The sequence below is a fragment of the Lepus europaeus genome, chromosome 16 (genome assembly GCF_033115175.1).
Source record: "Lepus europaeus isolate LE1 chromosome 16, mLepTim1.pri, whole genome shotgun sequence".
NCBI classification, from domain to species: domain Eukaryota; kingdom Metazoa; phylum Chordata; class Mammalia; order Lagomorpha; family Leporidae; genus Lepus; species Lepus europaeus.
Window position 1 is genome coordinate 78,195,791 of NC_084842.1, and position 22,512 is coordinate 78,218,302.

Consider the following 22,512-nt stretch of genomic DNA (forward strand, 5'->3'; position numbering starts at 1 on the left):
ATAGGTATTTATTATACCAGTCAGCATTACTGTAACTAATAAAATAATACAAAGACTGTTAGAGTAGTTTCCAGAGGAGGTCAAATACATGATGGACAGCCCAACGTAAGCAATGTTCACTGCAGCAATAATTTTGAAGATTTGGATTATCTTTAAATAAAGTAGAAGCAATTATTCTGGCAAAATTTTCTCAGTCTACATATACTTATTTTCTGGAAGAGAAGCATTGTAATGACTTAGCCACAAACCAAATAAACAAAGAAGCAATTGCTTCTTGTACTATAAAAAGCCTTTGCAAACATGCCCTGAAGTTTCACACAGCTTCCTCAATATCTGGATGCAATTTCACTATGTTCACAAGCAGTTGCATCAAATAGGAGATGCAATTTAAATTTGTTCTTCATCCAGAGATTCAGTCTTTAATACACCTAGAATTTTCTAAAATGAACAATGTATTTTTCAAAAATCTTTTTCCCTTCAATTTTAAAGTGCAATCATATGCAAGGAGAGGAAAGCAAACATCAAGAGGTGTGTGGAAGCAATTAGATGAGGCTGTGAACCAATTCAAAAACAAGGGACAGAGGCCAAAGATAGTCACTGATTGATGTCCAAAACAATTGCCTCCTATTTGAAATAGTATATGCCCAGAGTAGAGTGATATTGGTACCGATATCAAAGCACAAACTGGTATTGAAAACAATCAGGAATGGATATGCCAGAAGACAGACAAATGTGTTATTTGCCTGGAAATCTCCTTTTTTCAGCTGTATAAATTCTACTCAATTTTCAGAGACCCACTGAAATGTTATAGCTTTGGGGTAGCTTTTTATGACCATGCTGCCCTACCTCAGCATAAGTTATGCTTCCTGTTATAATTACCTTAAAAAATTTTACTCTTCTCCTATGGTGTATCTCATTTTTATAATTACAAAGTTATTGCTTCAACTATTTAGGGTCTGTCTTTCTATCTTGATTGAAAATTCCATGGAAGCAAAAAGCTAATGCTGCCCTGTTCATTTATTAGTTTCCAGGGCCCAGTGCTGTAGTTATTTATTAATTCTTGTGGGTGATAGAGCTAGCATCAAAAAACACTGTAGTAGGACCAAGTACTTGGGTACATTTTGGCCTTATATTTTCCTTTTATCAATTGTGGAAAGAAAAATCAAAACTTAAAACCAATAAAATCTTGTAACCTAAATCATCTAAGAATTTATATTTCTTAAAACATTTGGAGAGGCGGCAAGATGGCGGAATAGGCAGGGAGCACACTTAGTCCGGGGGCACAGAAAGTTCAATATAAGTGGAGATACTGCAGGGTCAAGGAAGAGTAGGGGATGAAACAGCAGAGGAAACTCTTCCGGAACTAGTGATTCACAGTGGACCTGCGTGGAGAGCGTGGGAGCCCAAGTTCGGGACACCAGCGGCAGACTAAACGCACCAGCGCTGGAACGCGAGGTGAGCCGAACCTCCATAGCCCGAGATACCAGCAGACAAGCGGAAAGAGGAGGCTAGAGGGAACGAGGCTTGAAACTCCGTGGGGAAAAGTTCACCAGGCTAACTAGAAGAGAGAGAAAAAAAAATAAAAAAGTGACTGATACGGACACAAGTTTCTATCTCTCCGCTCACCTCTCAAAGGCGAGCAAGACAGAGCAGGCGCCATTTTGGACATACGTCATAAGCAGGGCGACCTCAGGTCTGCACCAGCCCTGAGCCTAGCAGAAAAACCTGACTCTGGGGGGAGGGGTGAAATAACAGGAGATTAGCATCTAACTTGGCAACCCAGTGGGAGACTGCAGGAGAACTGGAGCCCACACTGAGGGCAGCAGAGATTCCCTGTGTGGTCCTTGGGAAAGAGCTTCTGATCTCTGGCTCCTGTGGGTATATCATTTGCCTGCTAACTACCTCCAATTACGTTCAGCTGTGCGGAATTACTTCCCTTTTAAATCAAAAAAAGAAAGAGAGATTTACCACACCTAACCTGGGAGTGTCATCCTTGACACACCCTCAACCCTGAGGAACCAAACACAGCTCTCAGTCCACACTCATCTCAAGCCTCTAAGGCTCCACTGAAAGCAGACAGTCCACTTAAAATAGAGCCATAGTGTAACAAGAAAAAACACCACAGTGAAGAAACCAAATATCTCCAACATGCCAAACAACAAACGCAAAAACCAAGCTCACAAGAACAAGGAAGAAACTATGACGCCCCCAAATGAAAAAGACACCCCAATTCAAGATTATGAAGAGGATGAGATCGAAGAAATGCAAGAAGCGGATCTCAAAAAATTGATAAGAACATTAAGAAGTTCTCAAAAACAAATTCTTGAACTACAGAAATCCTTCATGGACAAGATAGAAAATCTCTCTCGTGAAAGTGAAATATTAAGGAGGAATCAAAATGAAATGAAACAACTAGTGGAACAAGAAATGGTGATTGTGACGAGAAATCATAATGAAATGAAGAATTCAATAGATCAAATGACAAACACATTAGAGAGCCTTAAAAACAGAATGGGCGAAGCAGAAGAGAGAATATCAGACTTAGAAGACAGAGAACAGGAAAGGAAACAGGCAAACCAAAGAAAAGAAGAAGAAATTAGAAATCTAAAAAATATTGTCGGGAATCTACAGGATACTATTAAAAAACCCAACATTCGGGTTCTAGGAGTTCCTGAAGGCATGGAGAAGGAGAAAGGATTAGAAGGCATTTTCAGTGAGATACTAGCAGAAAATTTCCCAGGTTTGGAGAAGGACAGAGGCATCTTAGTACAAGAAGCTTATAGAACCCCTAATAAACATGACCAAAAGAGATCCTCACCACGACATGTTGTAATCAAACTCACCACAGTGAAACACAAAGAAAAGATCCTAAAAGGTGCAAGAGAGAAACGTCAGATCACTCTTAGAGGATCTCCAATTAGACTCACAGCAGACTTCTCATCAGAAACCCTACAAGCTAGAAGGGAATGGCGAGACATAGCCCAGGTACTAAGAGAGAAAAACTGCCAGCCCAGAATACCATATCCTGCAAAGCTCTCATTTGTGAATGAAGGTGAAATTAAGACTTTTCATAGCAAACAGAAACTGAAAGAATTTGTTGCCACTCATCCTGCCCTGCAAAAGATGCTTAAAGATGTGTTACACACAGAAACACAGAAACATGGTCACCAATATGAAAGAAGGTAAAGGAAGGAAACCTCACAGCAAAAGATCACAGGAAGCTCAATTTCTCTTTGACATAGAATTAAACTCTGATGCTCTGTTAAAGCAATGTGTTAAAGTAATCTATTATGTTCTCTTGATGTCTGTTAAATTCTAATTGTTCAAAAACAGCTGAATTTTTATTAAGAGCTATGGGTTATTTAAATACGTGCTTTTTTCAAAAATTTGAATGATCACCTTGTAACAATGATCAAATTTGGTCTATGTTATGTCATGATTTTAAGAAATCTTATTTCAACCAGATATTTTGGATTTTGAGCCTTCTTGGCATTCTTGACAGGCATTCAAAAAATCAACGTTTCAAACAATCTGGTCTCTAAAATTTCCAGTAAATCCTGGACTTTGGTTTTTCCAGTTTGGGCCCAACTGAAAAAATCGAAGGACCTATGTCTCTCATCTTATAGAGACACCAACTAATCAGTCTATTTGGAGTATATTAGAAGGACTGTCAAGATGTGATGTGGTACCAGACTTTAAGTTTCTATAATGGAAAATGCTATTAATACAAATGTTTGAGAATTAAAAAGTCTAATGATCTTGTGTTACTAGACATGATAGTTATATTAATGAGAAAGCCCCAGAGACTTAAAGGGTTAAATACTTGTAAAATCCTACAGGTGCTTTTAAAAATACTGTGAAGTAAGCAAGTGCCTCTTGTTGGTTGATGAGTTTATAATTTTAAACATGGCGACTTAAAGTCTTTTGTCATCCACAGTTATATATGATCTGCTGCTCATAAAACTAAAGCGTTGTTGGTTCTGTGTTTAGCTGTCCTCCTATAGGTTCCTATGGACTTTTTCCAGCCACTTTTATTGTATTCAGTACTTTGGGATGGCTCTGTAAACAGATGAAGCCAATAATGTATTAACAGTACCAACTGAGAGAAAGTATGGTTAACTGAGGTTACTAAAAATAAAAAGCAATTCAAATCAATTGGCAATCTACAAAAAGAGTTAAAGATTTTAAAAGCTATTATTAAAATTGCTATATTGGTCTATTATGCTATATTATATGTGTGTACATATTGTATGTCCACATGGGGAAATTTTATTAAGAGTTTTATTTTAAATGGCTTATAGATAAGATTGTCCATAAATTTAAGCTGCTAAAATCAATCAAAGATACATTTTAATTTGTGTGACCTGAATCTGTGTATCATATGTTTTAGACTTGTTGGTAGAAAGAAACTAAAAACATTTTAGATGGTTGTGCTTAAGTTTACTGGTTAAACAAACTACACCATGTTAGATATTTAAGAGGTGTTTTCAAATACATGATTCTTAAAATTTATAGAAGGCATTGGACCTTCTGGTAAATGTTTTCTTAAGTTGTTATCTAAGGGTTGAAACGGTTTGCTAAGTATTCATGTGATATTGCTATTGTCAGCAAGCGATCTAGGACTTGCTCCCTCATTTCTCTATTCTAAGCCCAACTTGTTCTTTCATTTCTCTATTCTCTTCAAGGTAGGAAACTAGTTCTATTATGAAGGAATCTGTAGGATGCACAATTTAATCTTTAGACCTTATAAAAGAGATGGCTAACATTTTTCTGCAATAGCATAGCCAAAATAAGAACTCAAATAATAATCTCATAGCTAGATTCACTTTGCCATCAGCGAAGTATACAGTAAGTAGAAAAAACCTCCCTTTCAGACCAAAGGGAAAGAAAGTTTTAAAGTGAGAATATAATTTTCCTCATGGGCATTGTCTACCTTAGAAAAACTACTACAGAACATGCCTGTGACTATAGACTTGTAGTTCAGGCCACCGAAGATTAGAGATGGGATACGGGCACTCCCTTGACTTGCATCCTCTGGTCTGCTTTAACACAAACCAGGAGGAAAAGAAAGCTCGGCATCAGAAGCAATGGGTGGCAGGCCTATTAATGGCTGATCTGTACAGTGATCTGCCCTCAAGGAGACCCAACAGGCCAGTCCACTGCAGTGGCTTTCCATGTGGTAAGCCTGGGCTTCAGCAGAAGTCAGCTTGTGAAGAGCCCTGGCAGCTCTGCCAAGAGTTGAATCACTGGAAATGGACCTGCCCTGGAGTCGAAGGATGCCCAGGTCAGAGCCACAGATCTTATTGGCTCTAAGCTGAAAAGCCCTTCACTCAGCCCAACTTCCAAAGTGACCACTGCAGCTGAGGGGATGGTCAAGTAGGGTCAGCAACATTGCAGGCAGAACTGTAAATTTCTTGTTAGAGATGCCACCTGCCTTTACCTGGCCAGCTCTCCTCCCAGGCCAGCCAAGTAATGAAAGTCAACAGAGTGCCTTCCCCTAGGAGGTTCACACCTCCCTTAGGATATACCCCATGTGAAGAGATAGATAGGTCTGGGCCTCTGAATTTACAAGGCCTAAAGCCCAACAGATTATTATCAAGCCCCTTCTATCAGGTTCTATTTGCCTCTCAATCAGAAAACTTAATTGTAGCTTAGACAGCACCTTTCTTAGCTCCTCTAATAATGACTCTGTCCTTTTTTCTAGGCCCTGTCTAGTGCACTGGGCCTCATTCCTTTGTAATCATAACCTCTACTCTACCACCAATGGCTCTACTCCCAACCTGTGTGTACTGATGGTCCTCTTCCCAACTTCATGCTGTATAATTGTTCAAACATGGTAAATGCCACTCTTAGGATCATTGGTTACTATCCTCACCCTGTCTTTTATGACCTTGTCTAAATATGATCAGAGTCGGCAAACTTGGAAGGCTTCCATAGCCTTGGCAACTCATGACGACAGCCTAGGATGGTTACTGGCGCCATAAACTAGAGTGTCAATTTGTTGGGTCAACAACAGGAGCCACTGTGCACTTGCTCCTCATGTGGGATCTCTGTCTTTAATGTGCTGTACATTGTGATTTAATGCTATAACTAGTACTCAAACAGTATGTTTCACTTTGTGTTTCTATGTGGGTGCAAACTGTTGAAATCTTTATACTAAATTGATCTTCTGTATATAAAGAGAATTGAAAATGAATCTTGATGCAAATGGAAGGGGAGAGGGAGCGGGAGAGGGGAGGGTTGCGGGTGGGAGGGAAGTTATGGGGGGGGGGGAAGCCATTGTAATCCATAAGCTGTACACTGGAAATTTATATTCATTAAATAAAAGTTAAAAAAAAAAAAACATTTGGAAAGACTGAAAATTTCTCTCCATACACTTTTTCTGGAAGGTTAATACTATCACATCACTACATATAAACTAGTACACAGTAAGAATTAAGCTGATATTGACCAATCCTGAACCCTACCACAGCACTCTCCTGATTTCTACTCCTAGGAAAAGATATAAATGAGCTCATAAACTTCCGTCTTTATTCAGTCATTTAATTGCCATTTCCCTAACACAGAATGCCCACATTCTCTCTGTGAGGTAGTTTCAACTTCTCATTTGCACAATGAAAATGGAGTGAGGTGATATGCATAAACAGCCTTGCTCCAGTCTGTGACACAGTATCAGTATTTCATTATTTTTCCCTTGTTTCATGTCCTCCCTGTCCTAATGTCACATGTCCTTCAATCTCCCAAAATCTCTAGCTCTTGCTGTCACTTGCCTTCTTACCTAAATCTATGTCAAGTTGTTCTCAAAGTAAAAAGGACCATAATTTTCTAATTCAAAGGTTTCAATGAGACTGGTTTTATTTTTTAGGCCAACACTTATTTGCATATACCTTGCATCATTTTATTTAACACTCATGATAATTCTACTAACTAGGTACTATTTATTAATCCCACATCTCTGCAGAAAAATCTAATGCTCACAGAGTTTAAGAAATTTGCCCAATATCACATGGTGGGTTTGGATTTCCAAGTCGGGCCTGCTCTACTCCAATCTATAGTCTTTCTATGTCATCTCACTGCCTTTCCACTTTCTTCTCTTCATCTCCCTGAACTCAAATAGTGAAAGCTTTCATTAGACTGTTGCTTGAGTAGATGCCAAGTCTAGAGCAACATTCTGTTATCACATGTGGCCAATATGAAACATTCCATTCATAAAGCTCCAAGCATGCTATCTTCAGCCAGGTTATTATAACAGACACCTTAACAGATGGCTTTGACCTCAGATACTATCATTGGAAAACATGTGTGTGACAGGCAGAAAAAAACAGTATGAAGAAGGGTGTTTTAATAACAAACAATTTACAGGCATCAGTCAACCTGGAAGATATTCTTTATACTCAACTGAAATGACAGCCTTCTCAGAAGGTATGAGAAAGGCTTAAGAAGGATCAAGACATTTCATGTCATTTTAAGGCATTAGAATTTGTTACTATTCCTGAACTTGTTAAACTTACTTGTGTGAAAATAATTAGATATAAAAATAACAGTGGCCATTGAAGTAGTTATTGTACTCAACATAATAAAATCAGAAAACCCAGAATTTACAACTGAGCCTTATAGACCAAGTGGATGAGACCTGCCCACATTAAAAAATATTATTTCAGCCATAAAATGGACCACAGACCAGAGGTTCAACCGGAGGCTCAGGAGGGGAACAAATGGGTTAGTGACACAAAAGCAAAGACTCCAAAGATGAGAAGACTCTGAGTAAAACCGAAAGAAACCTATCAACAAATTATAGTGTAAGAGTTTGGTAATTAAAAGCCAGAACCCAATAGTTTTCTGTATATTATAGCTATGCATTGCTGTGTATACATGTGTGATTCTTGTGCCTGAGATGGATATTCCTACTCAAGTATCATCAAAGGTAGCTGTACCAAACCAAATGCAGTTACCTCTCTTGTAATTAATGATATTCACAAAAGTGGTTCAAGTCACCTATCTTCCTTAGAAACTGAGTCTGAGTAGAGCCTGATTCAGTGAGATTAACAAGTGAAAGCTCTTCATTCAGGGATGCTTATCATCAGAGCCATTTCTCTGACAGCCTACTGATCCTTCATTCTTAAGCAAGAAGTGTTTTTCAAGGGTTTTCCTGATTCCAGACCTATTTTTGGCACTGAGCATATCTACCTTAGAGGGGCTCACAAATTGAAAAGATCAGACATACATCCAAAAATTGTAAAAAATGGCATGGGTCTTAGGGTTAAAAGTTGGTGTATGATACAGAGGCATTACCAATGAGGAAGGGGTCAATTCTATATGGAGTATGATGGCTCTGGAAATACTTTTTGTAAAAGCAGTAAAACATGAGCTAAATCTAGAAGTGTTACATACTTAGAGAAAGAGAGAGAGAGAGAGAGAGGGAGAGATGAGCTGAGCTTTGCTCTATAACTGTCAACACTAGATTCTATAGCAGTGGTAGTAGCGTATTACCACAATCTTGGGTGCCACATACAAAACTCCATGGTGGGAAAGCTTCCTGAACCCTTCTTTTTATTAAGTAGGATCCAGGTACATGCCATCCATAAGAAATTCTTATCCATCAGTGATTTTGAGAGGAATGACTACACAGAATCCCTCTAAAGCAAAAACAGGAACTTTGACATAAGTTTAGCACTGGACATTTGCTGTTGTAGATTTAATGCTTTAAAAAAAAGAGAATAAAGGAAAGGTAGCAAGATGCAAACATGAACCAGTGAGACCAAAGCACTGTGATAGATACAGCAAGTGTGGCAAGCAACAAAGTCGTGAGGTTGGCAAAGACCTTAGGGAAAAGGAAGAATAATAGCAGTAAAGTTGATTGAACATTTACTATATGTTCAGTGCACTGTGTCGTATGAGCACTTTCTGCACTTTATAAGCATCAACTAATTTAATCTTTAATCCCATGTACCAGTAGTATTCCCACTTACTTCACAGATGAGGAAGCCAAGGCAGAAGGACATTGAAACCCTTGTCCAATGTCACAAAGTTAACAAGTTTATTATCTTTGTTTATTGACAGAAGTCAATTTTGGGTGGTCTCAGTGCAAAGTTCATGCTGAAAATCTGATAATGGACTCAAAAACGACAGCATTGTCCAAAGTTTTGCAGGAGTCAGAATTCAGGAGAATTCTTATTGAACTCTGATCCTGAAACACAAGTCTCTGAATCTAAATTTTGTATTGTGCTCCCTGTGGAGCCAGAGTCAAGAACCTGCAACTGATGTAATGGTAGAGATGGCAATGTATCTCCCAGTGTGCAAAATGTGATTTCTCTGGAACCTGAAATCAGTGATGAAGATAATAGTTTCCCTAAAAATAGTACAACAGAAAGTCCTTGTAACCAACTTTTTAAAAAAATAATATTCCATAGAACCTTCTGGAAATAGCTCCCTTCCAACATCTCTTCTACAACTCATAAGACCTAGAATTTTCCATTTTGTGTCTCTTCTATATATTTAAACTCACAACCCTCATATTAATTCTCCCAAAATGACATTTTATCATAGAGAGTACCTCCATTTAACTTCCCTGTGTCAATATTCATGATGGCATTTCTGTGTTTATTAGGTAAAAATTGGGTCCTGACAATCACACAGTCAGTTCCAGGACCCACGATCTCATTCATCAAGATTCCTCAATTGCTTTTTTAATTTCTTCTGTTGACATTGACCCTGTGTGAGGTTATTTATAAAAATCTTTATGAATATAATTTATGACTTAATTTTAACAAGTATTAGATAGATGTTCTCACTGAGTCCATGACCTGAGGTAGTAAAGATTCCTATCAGATAGCATCAAGATTCATTTAAATTTCTCATTTTGTGGTTCCTGTTCTATTTTCCTAGTAACATGAAGGGTCAAATATAAATGAAATGAGAAGTGTCTTTCACATTTACCATTCTTTATTGATTCCTTGGTGCAGAAATGTGGATTTTTCTAAAGAAATAAGAGTACTGCAAAAACAAACCACCTAAAGGAAGACAAAGAACTTTTTTATGTGTACCTACAACAATCAAGCCATAAAAAAGGTTTCTCCAATGTATGCAATAAATATGTTCTACATGGCTTTATTCAAACCTGTGTTTATACTTTGAAATAAAAAACAGGAATGTAAGATATGCTTGTTGAAGGATCTCAAACTGCCCGACCAAAGGTAAGCATTGTTTGACTTACACTAAATCTAAAAATAAGAAACTATTACAAAAAGCCTAGATTTCAACTTGTTTCAAAAAGTCAGAAGATCTAGCAACACTATGCCCATATCTTCCCATGGTGGTAACAGGCAACTGCCTCCTGGAACAGATTTGGAAACCCTCCAGCTGTCATCATCTCATCACCCAGTTTTGTCTTACACCTCATCTCTTTATTCTCATATTGCTTACCTGATCCCTGAAGGTTTTTGAGTCAGTAAATTTCTGTTATTTAATCACCTAATTTTATAGATAAGGAAAACAGAGTTCAAGTAATTAAAGAACATGTTCACATGGTTAGGATAAGGACAGGAACCAAGTCTTCAAACCCATGTAACTTATTTTCCTAGCATAAATTTTGCTATCAATAATATTTCATGAACACATGGAAACACATTTATTTAACACTTCAATGAATGCAATGAAAAGGTAAACATTATTGTCACTCTGCTCTTGCCAAAGAGAATTATAATAATAATGACCCAATTTCTTGATCCAAATGGAATGATTTACCAACTGTAAATATGTCACAAGAAATACTAGCATGAAGGTTGCCCAAAATGATAAGATATGATACCATATTGCATTGATTTCATTGTATGCCTACAGTAGTAATTTTTAAGTACTCCAAACCCAAGTAATGCTCAGCCCAGGAAATTAACATGATCTTAGGAAAGACTGAGACTAAAAAGACAGAACCATCTCCTATGATAGACAACCAACGTGGTCCCAATAATCCATGGAATCCCCTTCTAATATTCAAGTCCTTAAATCATACTTGTCCCTTAATGGCTCATCTCTAATGAATGAAAGAAGGCAGAAGTGATGGTATGTCATTTCCAAAGATTTCATTATGAGAGATTTGTGTCTTCTATCTGGTGGTGTTCTCCTGTGTTCAAATTGCTGACCCAGTGTGAAGCCAATTGCCATGTCATTAAACAGCCTTGTGAAGAGGGTCATGTGGTAAAAGATCAAGGCTTGCCAATAACCCTAAGAGTGAACTGGAAGTAGAAACCCTCCAAGTTCATCCTCCCTTATGACACCACAACTGCAGTCAACAGCTTGACTGCAACTTCACAAGGAATGTTGAGCCAAAAGCATCCAGATAAGCCATTCTCGGATTCCTGACCCACAAAAACTGTGAAATAATAATTAGCTGTTTTTTAAGTGGTAAATTTATAGTTTGTTACACAGCAATATTCAAATAATGTTTGGACAATATTCAAATATCCTTAACCATTGACAGAGATCAAAGATTGCTAAGTTTTTCACATTTGGTGAGCCACTTAAATTTTCACCACAAACTGCAAATAATGTACACACACATGGAGTCTTCACAAAGTTTATGGAAATATGTATTACAAAAAAGCTACACATAGATTTCAAGAATTTTGCACCAAAATATACTTATCTTTTAATTTTATTGTCCACAGTTTTTGAAGTACTCTAATGTTTTGTGTGTATGTGTTTGTGTGTAGAAAGAGATAGAAATATATTATCATATATATGTGGGCTCACATACTGATCAAAAAACACAATTGAATTCTTTATTTAGTGGAGGATTAAGCTTGTGGTTATAAAGTAAATTAAAAGTATGTCATTGAAAAAAATTATAAAAAAAATCAGAAAGGAAAAATTAGGGAGGGTGAGAGTAAAGGAAGGAGGGAGGGTGTGAAGTATCTTTATACTTGTAAAATTTTATGTAAGAAATGTATGGAATTTCTTCCTTTTATTTAAATAATGAATGAAAGAAAGAAAATAAAGACTTGTCAGTAAATCTATGTTCAAATCCTGGCTCTGCCATTTATTAGCCAGATTACTTTGAATAGTACTTGGCTATGATCTCTTCATCTACAAAATGGATTTAGCTTTTCTCACTGTACTTTATTTTATTTATTTATTTATTTTTTGACAGGCAGAGTGGACAGTGAGAGAGAGACAGAGAGAAAGGTCTTCCTTTGCCGTTGGTTCACCCTCCAATGGCCGCTGGCGGCTGGCGCGCTGCGGCCGGCACACCGTGCTGATCTGAAGGCAGGAGCCAGGTGCTTCTCTTGGTCTCCCATGGGGTGCGATGCCCAAGGACCTGGGCCATCCTCCACTGCACTCCCTGGCCACAGCAGAGAGCTGGCCTGGAAGAGGGGCAACCGGGACAGAATCCAGCGCCCCAACCGGGACTAGAACCTGGTGTGCCGGCGCCGCAAGGCGGAGGATTAGCCTATTGAGCTGTGGCGCCAGCCTCTCACTGTACTTTATAATGACTCTGCTTATATTGCACTTAACCATACTTTATTGTAGTTATTAGTTGCAGCTGACTCTAGTCAGATCGATTCCAGTGGGCAAATACCAAATAGCAGCCAGCAGTTCACCCATGCATTCTAAAATGCCTAGGTTTCATAGTGGACTCTACCAGCCCACCATAGACTAGACTTAACTTCTTTAGGAAGCTTATCCAAAGCAACAATCTCCACAGGCATGAGGTCATGGTTGGGGCTCTGGCAGCTAAGGATCCAAATATCCTAATACTCTTGTCATCACTCCACTTCCTTAGCTTCCACTATTTTCAGTCTTCTTGAGAGAGCTCAAAAACCCTCAGTTTACTTTTACAGCCAGAGTAGCTAATAAAAGAAATGGGTTTTGTGTAACCTCCATTCCTATCAACTTTCGAAAAATCTTAGAGCTTTCCTTCAATGTGCAGGGCATCAGATTGGAATGCTGTTCACAGACACTTCCCCTGTAAATATGGTCCATGCTGGAGTGCTGTTTTCTCTTCAGAAACAAGGATTTGGGGCCCTCGCTGTGATAGAACAGGTAAAGCTGCTGCCTGCAATGCCAGCATCCCATATGGGAGCCAGTTAGAGACCCTACTGCTTCACGTCCAATCCAGCTCCCTGCTAATGTGCCTTGGAAATCAGTGGAGGATGGCCCAAGTGCTTGGGCCCCTACACCTATGTGGAAGACCAGAATTAAACTCCTAGCTCTTAGTTTCTGATTGGCCCAGCTCCAGTCATTGTAGCCATTTGAGGAATGAACTCACAGATGGAAGAATTCTATTTCTAACTCTGCCTTTCAAAATAAATAAATAAATATTTATTTAAAAAAAAAAAGAACCAAGGATTCATTGAGTCTTTGATCATGGGGATTTTATATTCTTCAAGAATATAGGATATTCAAGATGAATAGAAGATAATTACCTGAATAAATTATAACAGGAAAAATTAATAACTACCATGTATAGGATGCCTACATTTATCAATTTGCTAAACATTTTTAATATATAGTATAGTAGGGGCTGGCGCTGTGGTGCAGTGGATTAATGCCCTGGCCTGAAGTGCCGGCATCTTATATGGGTGCTGGTTTGAGACCCAGATGCTCCACTTCCGATCCAGCTCTCTGTTACGGGCTGAGAAAGCAGTACAAGATGACCCAAGACCTTGGGCCCCTGCACCCATGTGGGAGATCTGGAAGAAGCTCCTGGCTGCTGGCTTTGGATCAGCTCAGCTCCGGCTATTGTGGCCAATTGGGGAGTGAACCACTGGATGGAAGACCTCTCTCTCTCTCTCTCTCTCTCTCTCTCTGCCTCTCTTCTCTCTATGTAACTCTAACTTTCAAATAAATAAATAGAAATCTTAAAATATATATATATATAAAGTATTGAATCCATTTAAAAAATGTATAGTATAGTAGCATATAACATAAAACTATGAGGTGAATATTAATATCTACTATTACAAGTGAAGAAGTTGTGGATCTCAGAAGTTAATTTGCCCAAGATTGCTGGTTAATGGTACATCAAATGTCCAAAACAAAAGATAGAATTCCTCTTTGGGCCATATTGTAGACTAAATAACCTAAAAATCCCTCCCATGAAAACTATTAGGATGTTAAATGAATTACAAAAAAATATGATTTAGAAGGCATTTCTCAACACAAGAGAAAGTGAGAAATGTCCCCAAAACAAAACAAAACAAAACAAAAGTTTACCCTGTGCTGTAAATGAGAGATAAGTAAGTGCAGAAACTGCGACTTCCATGCTGTCAAGGGATCATGGCAGAACCTAGAAAAACCAGCACTGATGGGCACACAGAGAAGAGACTGTGTCCCGTGGATTGATCCTAGACCCTTGCAAAAGCAGACTGTGGGATGGGGCTCCATCCTTCATGAAAGGCAAGATTAGGAAAAGAAGGTAGAGCCTCTTTGCATGACGAAGTGGCACCTTTCCATATGGTAATGTTCTGTATAGAAAACTACCTTTCCGGCCGGCGCCGTGGCTCAACAGGCTAATCCTCCGCCTTGCGGCGCCGGCACACCGGGTTCTAGTCCCGGTCGGGGCACCGATCCTGTCCCGGTTGCCCCTCTTCCAGGCCAGCTCTCTGCTGTGGACAGGGAGTGCAGTGGAGGATGGCCCAAGTCCTTGGGCCCTGCACCCCATGGGAGACTAGGAGAAGCACCTGGCTCCTGCCATCGGATCAGCGCAGTGCGCCGACCGCAGCGCGCTACCGCGGCGGCCATTGGAGGGTGACAAAAGGAAGACCTTTCTCTCTGTCTCTCTCTCTCTCACTGTCCACTCTGCCTGTCAAAAAAAAAAAAAAGAAAAAGAAAAAGAAAACTACCTTTCCAGTACTGACCTTGCCACACTCACTCTCTTCTTCTATCAGATCCTGATTTTTACCAATCCTATTACTTTCAACTCTACTTGTATGTTTATAAACTGACAAGACTGATGATCACAGACAAATCAATTCAATTCTAAAAAAAGATCAACTTAGAAAATTCAAATTATTGTTTTCAAGGAAGTTAAAGAAATGCAAACTCAAATCAATGAAAATACAGACTATCATGAAATAAAGAACAATTATAAAAATAGAAAGATACATTGAAGAATGTAAAAGGCAATCAATCTACCAGTATATATTTCAAAAAGAAAAAGAAATAGACTCTCAGTCATCTTTTGTTATACAACAAGCAAGCCCTAAATCTCAATTGTTTACAATAAACATGCATTTCCTATTTATATTATATGAGGGAGGCAGGTTTGTATTTTTAGAAAATAGAAGAGAAAAATTTAGAGACATAGGAAATCAATCCAGGAGACTCAGTGTTAGATAAAGTGTTCAAGAAAGTAACAGGTGAAAAATGAGGAACTGACAAGCAAAGTTTTAAAAAAGAAAATGTGTAGCGATGAAGAAAAAGAGTAATTTCTAAATTGAAGCAGCACACTGAGTTCCCAGCAGAATAAATGACAATATAATCTACTTCAAATGAAACCTGTGAAATTTCTAAGTACTACAAGTAAAGAGAAATATTCTAAGAGTATTCTCAGAGAAAAATAAAACATATATAAAGAAGTGAGAATCCGGCTGGCGCCATGGCTCACTAGGCTAATCCTCCGCCTGAGGCAGCAGCACCCCAGGGTTCTAGTCCCAGTTGGGGCGCCAGTCCTGTCCTGGTTGCTCCTCTTCCAGTCCAGCTCTCTGCTGTGGCCTGGGAGGGCAGTGGAGGATGGCCCAAGTGCTTGAGCCCTGTACCCACATGAGAGACCAGGAGGAGGCACCTGGCTCCTGGCTTCAGATCAGTGCAGCGTGCCAGCCATGGCAGCCATTTGAGGGGTGAACCAACGGAAAAAGGAAGACCTTTCTCTCTGTCTCTCTTTCTCTCTCACTGGCTAAATCTGCCTGTCAAAAAAAAAAAAAGTGAGAATCCGACTGGGATGAGGTTCATCAACAATATACAAGGCAAGAAAACAAATGACATCAAATTATACAAGAAAATAATTACAATGTAGAATTATATCAGGTAAAATTATCAGTCAAGAAAAAGGGCAAAATAAAGACATTTTATATTTTAAGAACTCCTAGAATTAATTTTTAAAAATTTTGGATATATATATGTCTTATTTTGACAAAAGTATCCTAATAGAAATAATAATATAAATTAATAATGAAATAAATATAATAGAAAAATGTTCCATACACTCCAAAATTCATTGGAATATATTCAACAAAAAATACAAAGGGTCTATATAAATAAAATAATAAAATATAATTAAAATACTTAAAATCTAAATACAGTGAAAAACACACCACTTTTACTTAAGAAGTTATATGCAACATGCATATTGCAATCAATACATAACTTAAATTCAATGAATATTGAGAAAAGACTGATTCAAGAAAATAGCAGAGTATATAATAAAGCTACTTTAATCAAATGACAATGACCTTGGCATATGAATACCGAACAATCACAGAATGCATAAGCACTTAAACATGGCAGTTCAATGTGTGAGTTAACAATAGCTTATTTAATGAATGAAACTAACAAAACCAGATTGAAAGATAGACGAAAGTACTGCAAAAATATCGAGGAAACTGCCAGGTCAAATTAAGAGCAAGGGAAGAGCTTTACTTAAGATTGGAAAGCTAAATGATATAAATAAATAAATAAATAAATAATCTTTATAAAAATATTTTTAAGTTTTGTCTGTGACAAAAGATGATATAAACAACCAATTAATAAATGATTATTTGGGAAATTTTGTAATGCAGAATAATAATAACATGTATAAGGTGCTCTTATAACCTGTCAAGAAAAAGAAAGTTCAGTATGAAAACATATAAAGTACCTGAACAGATATTTCCTAAAAAGAAATTCAAATGTTCCTTCCCTTGCATTTTTTAAATAAACTAATTTTTTAATACCAAGGAAAATGAAATTAAACTCACTCTATACCTTCAAACTCGAAGGGTCAAAATATCTATTTTGGACAATACAAGAAAAACCACATTTTATTAAATTACTGGTGGTGTTTGTAACTAGGTGATCATTGCTCTGAGATCCCTAAAATGAGAGTAAAATGGGAACAAATCACATCCTGCGCTGTAGGAGAACCTATTTTCCAAATATGCTGAATTGTTCCTTTGATAATTTGAGTGCAGTGACAGGTCAGTCAGGGTATAATTGATTTTAATTAGCTTTGTTACAGCTGTAACATTCTTTACCTGCATGCAAACTGTCAAAAAAGCAGGAAGAAGGGAGGGAGCAGATAGGAGTGACGTTGGTTCATTTTCCACTGTTTTTGAAATGCCATATAAATTGTTTTTGACCAGTCTTACAAGCAAATGCCCCACTCTCCAGTATAAATGAGGTGAATATGTCACCATGACAGCTGTTGGAGAGAAATAGCTGATCCCTTCAGCAGTAGACAATGAACTCAATTCTGGCTTTTGTACAACAATGTCTGGTTTTCTAAGTCCCAGGGAGAAAAGTCCCCTATATTTCTCCCCACCCCAGCTCCTAGAGGTAAAATATTACTTGCAGCATTGCCAGAACATAACAAAAGTTCATACAAATCAACAAAATATATTAAAGAAGCAAATCTTTTGTATTACTAGGCAGATAGGGACGGTGAAGTAACGTGTGCATTAAATCAATTTAGCCAATTCACAGTGTATATATATTTCTTTTTTTTTTTTTTATTTTTGACAGGCAGAGTGGACAGTGAGAGAGAGACAGAGAAAAAGGTCTTCCTTTTGCCTTTGGTTCACCCTCCAATGGCCGCCGCGGTAGGCGCGCTGCGGCCGGCGCACCGCACTGATCCGATGGCAGGAGCCAGGTGCTTATCCTGGTCTCCCATGGGGTGCAGGGCCCAAGGACTTGGGCCATCCTCCACTGCACTCCCTGGCCACAGCAGAGAGCTGGCCTGGAAGAGGGGCAACCGGGACAGGATCGGTGCCCCGACCAGGACTAGAACCCGGTGTGCCGGAGCCACAAGGCGGAGGATTAGCCTAGTGAGCCACGGCGCCGGCCCAGTGTGTATATATTTCAAATCAACATATTGTACAATGATAAATATATATGTATATTTAATTATATTTTACAAATAAATTAAAATACAAAAACATTTTATATGTGCTGGAAACTGTTTCTCCTGTTCCTATACTGTGCAGGCAAATTTGTATATATACATATACACAACCTTATATGTATCCCAACTATATTTACCTTTTCAGAGCAGACCTATCCTCTGAATCTACCTCTCCAGATCATACTATAACCAAGAATCCCTTCTACCAATTGTTGTCCAGGTTAACTAATCTACATTAAAGCTGAATTCACAAACTCATGTAAAAGTATCTTTAGAGAACTGACATTCTGAGTAGATGGTTTTTCTTTTTCAATATACTCCTCCTCCCCTGTTCCTTATTGCAATGAATGACATCACCACCTATCCATCAGTTTTGCAGATTGATAATCCAAAAGAATCCTTGTCTACTTTCTCTTGTCACCTATACATTATTTCATTACATGTTCTGTTGAGGCTACCACCTAAATATATCCAAAATCCATCAATTTGACTTTATCCCCACTGACCCTTTCCTTATCAGACCAAAGTCTTCCCTTTGCTAAACACTAAAATATCCACTTTATCTCCCTTTCTTTAGTTTGGCCTCTACAATCCAAATCTCACCAATTCCCTCCTCTACTTTTAACCCTTCCACAGCCCTCTCTCTTGATCTAAATCATTGAAGTGGCTCATTAATGTTCCTGATCATCAGGCCTTTGATTTCTTCTCAAATAACTACCATCTGAGCACACCAGCATTCTGTTCTTTTCCCAGTTTTCCTCCCTCAGAAATACATGCCCACGGCCTCCCTACTACTTTGAGCATTCGCTGTATACACATCTTCAGCCAGCGTCTTCCTCCTCCTCAAAGATCAAGAGTTCCACTTGAGTCTTTCTGCAAGAGGCCTACATTAACTGCATCCTCAAAAATGACTCAGCTGCCCTCCCTTCCATACTTGACCGGAAGACCTGCCACTATTGATTTTTGTATACCCTCCATCCTCCTGCTCCATTTCCTACTACTCTGATTCTCCTTTTTTACTCTTATTAGGATGCTTGTGATTATAGTAGACCCACTTGATAATTTAGAATAATCTCTCCATGTCAAGATCCTTCATAACATCTATAAAATCCCTTTTACCATGTACAAGAGCATATTTGCCACTTCTGGAGCTTAGCATGCGGACTTTTGTAGGGATAAGGGGGATTATTCAGCTTTCAATGTGAGGTGACGGTTAGGTGGTAGAACATGCTAGGCTAAGGGAGCAGCACCTATAAAGCTTGAAATGGAAAGGAGCACAGCACACTCGGCTCCTAAAAGAAGACAATATTGGTAGAAACCAGAAAGTAGGAGAAAAGAGTTGTGAGATGAGATGAGAGACAGAAGAGTGGACCAGAGGGTAGAGAGGCTTGTTGCCATTTTGGGAACATTGGCTCCAATCAGATAGTCAATGGGAAACCTAGACCATCAAGCATTGGAAGTAACATAACTAGAATTATATACTTTTAAAAGTTCTCTCTAGCTTCATTGTAAATAATGAACTGGAGATGCCAAAGTTGAGAGTGGAGGGAAATTTCATTTACATTCCTGGAAATGTTTGAGAACATACTTTCATAATTCTAGGCATCTCATGTGAAATATTATCAATAACACTGATATTTTTCTTACATAGGATGGTATTTCGAATATTCATATAAAATAAAATTAAAGTATAGCATTATTTTGTGTAAACAATTTGAAATCCATAAGTTTTTTTCATAATGCATATATTGCATGAATTTTTGAAGGTGTCTCATATGTTATTGCTTACACCTCATAGATCATTTCTCAATATTCATCACCAATCTGTAATACAAAATATGTTAAGCTTTCCAGACAAGTGAGATAAGTAAGGTTCAAAATATTATTATGCACAAGGTTGTTCATCCAAACAAAAGTTGACCCCACACTAGACCAACACTTCTGACTTCCAGTCCAATACTTTAGAACTTTGATTAGTACTGCTTTGCCCCCGGAGTGAACTTTTTAACAAGCCAAGTTTTAATTATGAAAGTCTGTTTTGATTATGACTTTGTAAACTGGATCTCTTACTTTTTCATCTTTTAGCAGGAAGGCAAATGTTAATAAATTTATGAGTTCATGCAGTCATAAAGTTGGCCATCATCACTACCATTGTATCACTTAAGAACATGCCAGTACAACAGGGGTCAACTTAACATCTTACACTCATTGGGCACTGGAAGGAAAGTAATTCTCATTGCTTCATTTGCAGTTAGGAGAATTGTGGTTGCTCTCTGCTTATAAGTTAGACAGTTTGGGAAAGAAAACAAAAGTCACAGAGCTTTTCACCTTGTCTTTCCCTCAGCAGGCTCCTTGCTGCTCCCTGAACAGCATAACAGACCATTAAACATGTTGGATCTAATGTAATGACTCATGTAGCATGTTCACTCCTTCCCATCACATTAATCACTAGTTGCTGTAATATCCTGTTTGTTTAAACCAAGCAAAAATGCAAAGCCTTATAATAGGAACCCTTAATAAAAAAGGAATTCATTTTCCTTGCACTGCAACACAAAGAGAAAAAAATCTAAAAAGAAAGAAACAAGCTAATGGACATTCTAAACAAACAAGGAAGAAATACTTTCATTTACGGAAAACAGACCAGGAGACAATGAATTATGTGAGAAAAGCAGGAAAGACAAAAATTCCAATCCTGCGTTTGCCATTAAAAATGTGATCAATTGCTTATTGATCTCATTTTCTGATTCCTTCAATTCCTCAAGTGGAATTAGGGGACAGATACAGAGCCCAGAGCAGGTTGGTCAAGGGCTCACATTCTGATGGTAGAAAAAACAGACTGCCCTAGCCACGATGCTCATGCCAACAGGGTACAATTTCAACCTGAACTGAACTATACAGAAGTGAGAAATGATTTTGCCATTAAAAATCCCAGTTGCTTCTAGGTAATTCTGGATTCAAATATTGAAATATCCAACAGAAATCTGTCTCTTTCCATCATAAATTCTGCTTCCTTCTTTGTTGGCTTCTGTTTTTTCTGAACTTTAGGTGGCAAACTCACCTCTAGCCACTTCAGGTTTATATTCTACCAACCTGGCAACACTAGTGGAAAGAGAGAGTTGTTTTTTCCAATAATTCCAGAAAAAAGTGTTAGGACTGACTCATCAGCTTTGTGATGTGTGTCCTTTTGTGAACCAGGCACTAGTCAAAAATATAGCATTGCCCATGGGCTAGTTATCTATTCCCCTCCCCAAGCAGAGAGTCAGCTCCACTTAAACTATAAAAACTGAATGAACATGAGGAAAACAAATAAAAAATAAATTTAAAAAACCAAAGTGCTTGTACCAAACAAAGGAGAAATGGGCCCTGGACCATCAACTATGACGCCCTTTATATTTGTACATATACATGCCCTAGTGAGCTACAGGTTAGAGAATTGTATGCAAAACACAAGTGGACATGGAGGAGGAGAGGTAATTCTACCTATCAGAGGGGAAATGGGAAAGGGCTTGTCATGCTTGAACTGAGTTTTGAAAGGTAAGTAGGCATTTCCTCCACAGACAGGAATTTGCTTGCTGAACAAAAGCATTGAGACATGTGAGAGCCCAGTCCACTTTAGGGAATGTAGGGAAGTCTGTGTCAGCCCCAACCCGTCTCCCCCATCTCTACCATCCCTGCAGCTTCACAGATGTACCTATTGATGGCCTCTCTTAGAAGCCACTTCCTGCCCCAGATGCTAAGACAACACTCAGAGAAATATGCCGTGTATCAGTGGTCTTCTCTCCCTTGTCCAGGGAAGCTGAGTGTTGTCAGGCTCCCCGGAAGAAAATCCAGAACTACAGGGAAGAAGAAGGGACCTAGGGGCTGCCCTCTGGGGCACCTCTACTGCCAAGTTCACAAGATGAACTCTCTGCCATGTCTCTGCTTATTCATTTAATCACAAATATTGACGAAGCTACCACTATGGGTCAGACCACATCCTGAACCCTAAATCTCTGTATAACGTCTCGCAGAGGTTAATTTCAGACTGCAAAGGAACGGACAATAAATATAAATAAATAAATTTACAAAGTCATAGCCTAAGTGCTAAGTGTCTTAAAGAAAATCAAACAGGTGAGTTAGCAATACAAACATGAGAGGGGCAGTTATGTAGAGGGGGTGACTGCTTTAGGTCACAGGGAGGGCCCAAGGGGCTGAGTCTTGAAATGAGACTTTAATGACATGAAGCCATGCACAAACCTTCAGAAGGGCATCATTCCCATCAGAAGGCACAAATGCAAAGTCTGTGAGGTCAAAGAAAGCTTTGGATTTCTGAGGACTGAGATGAGAATCTCGATGTAATGGTCCAGAAAATTCAGAGCTCTAGGATGAGCCCCAATCCATTATAAGGCCAGAAATTTTAGCCGTCCCTTTCTCAAGAC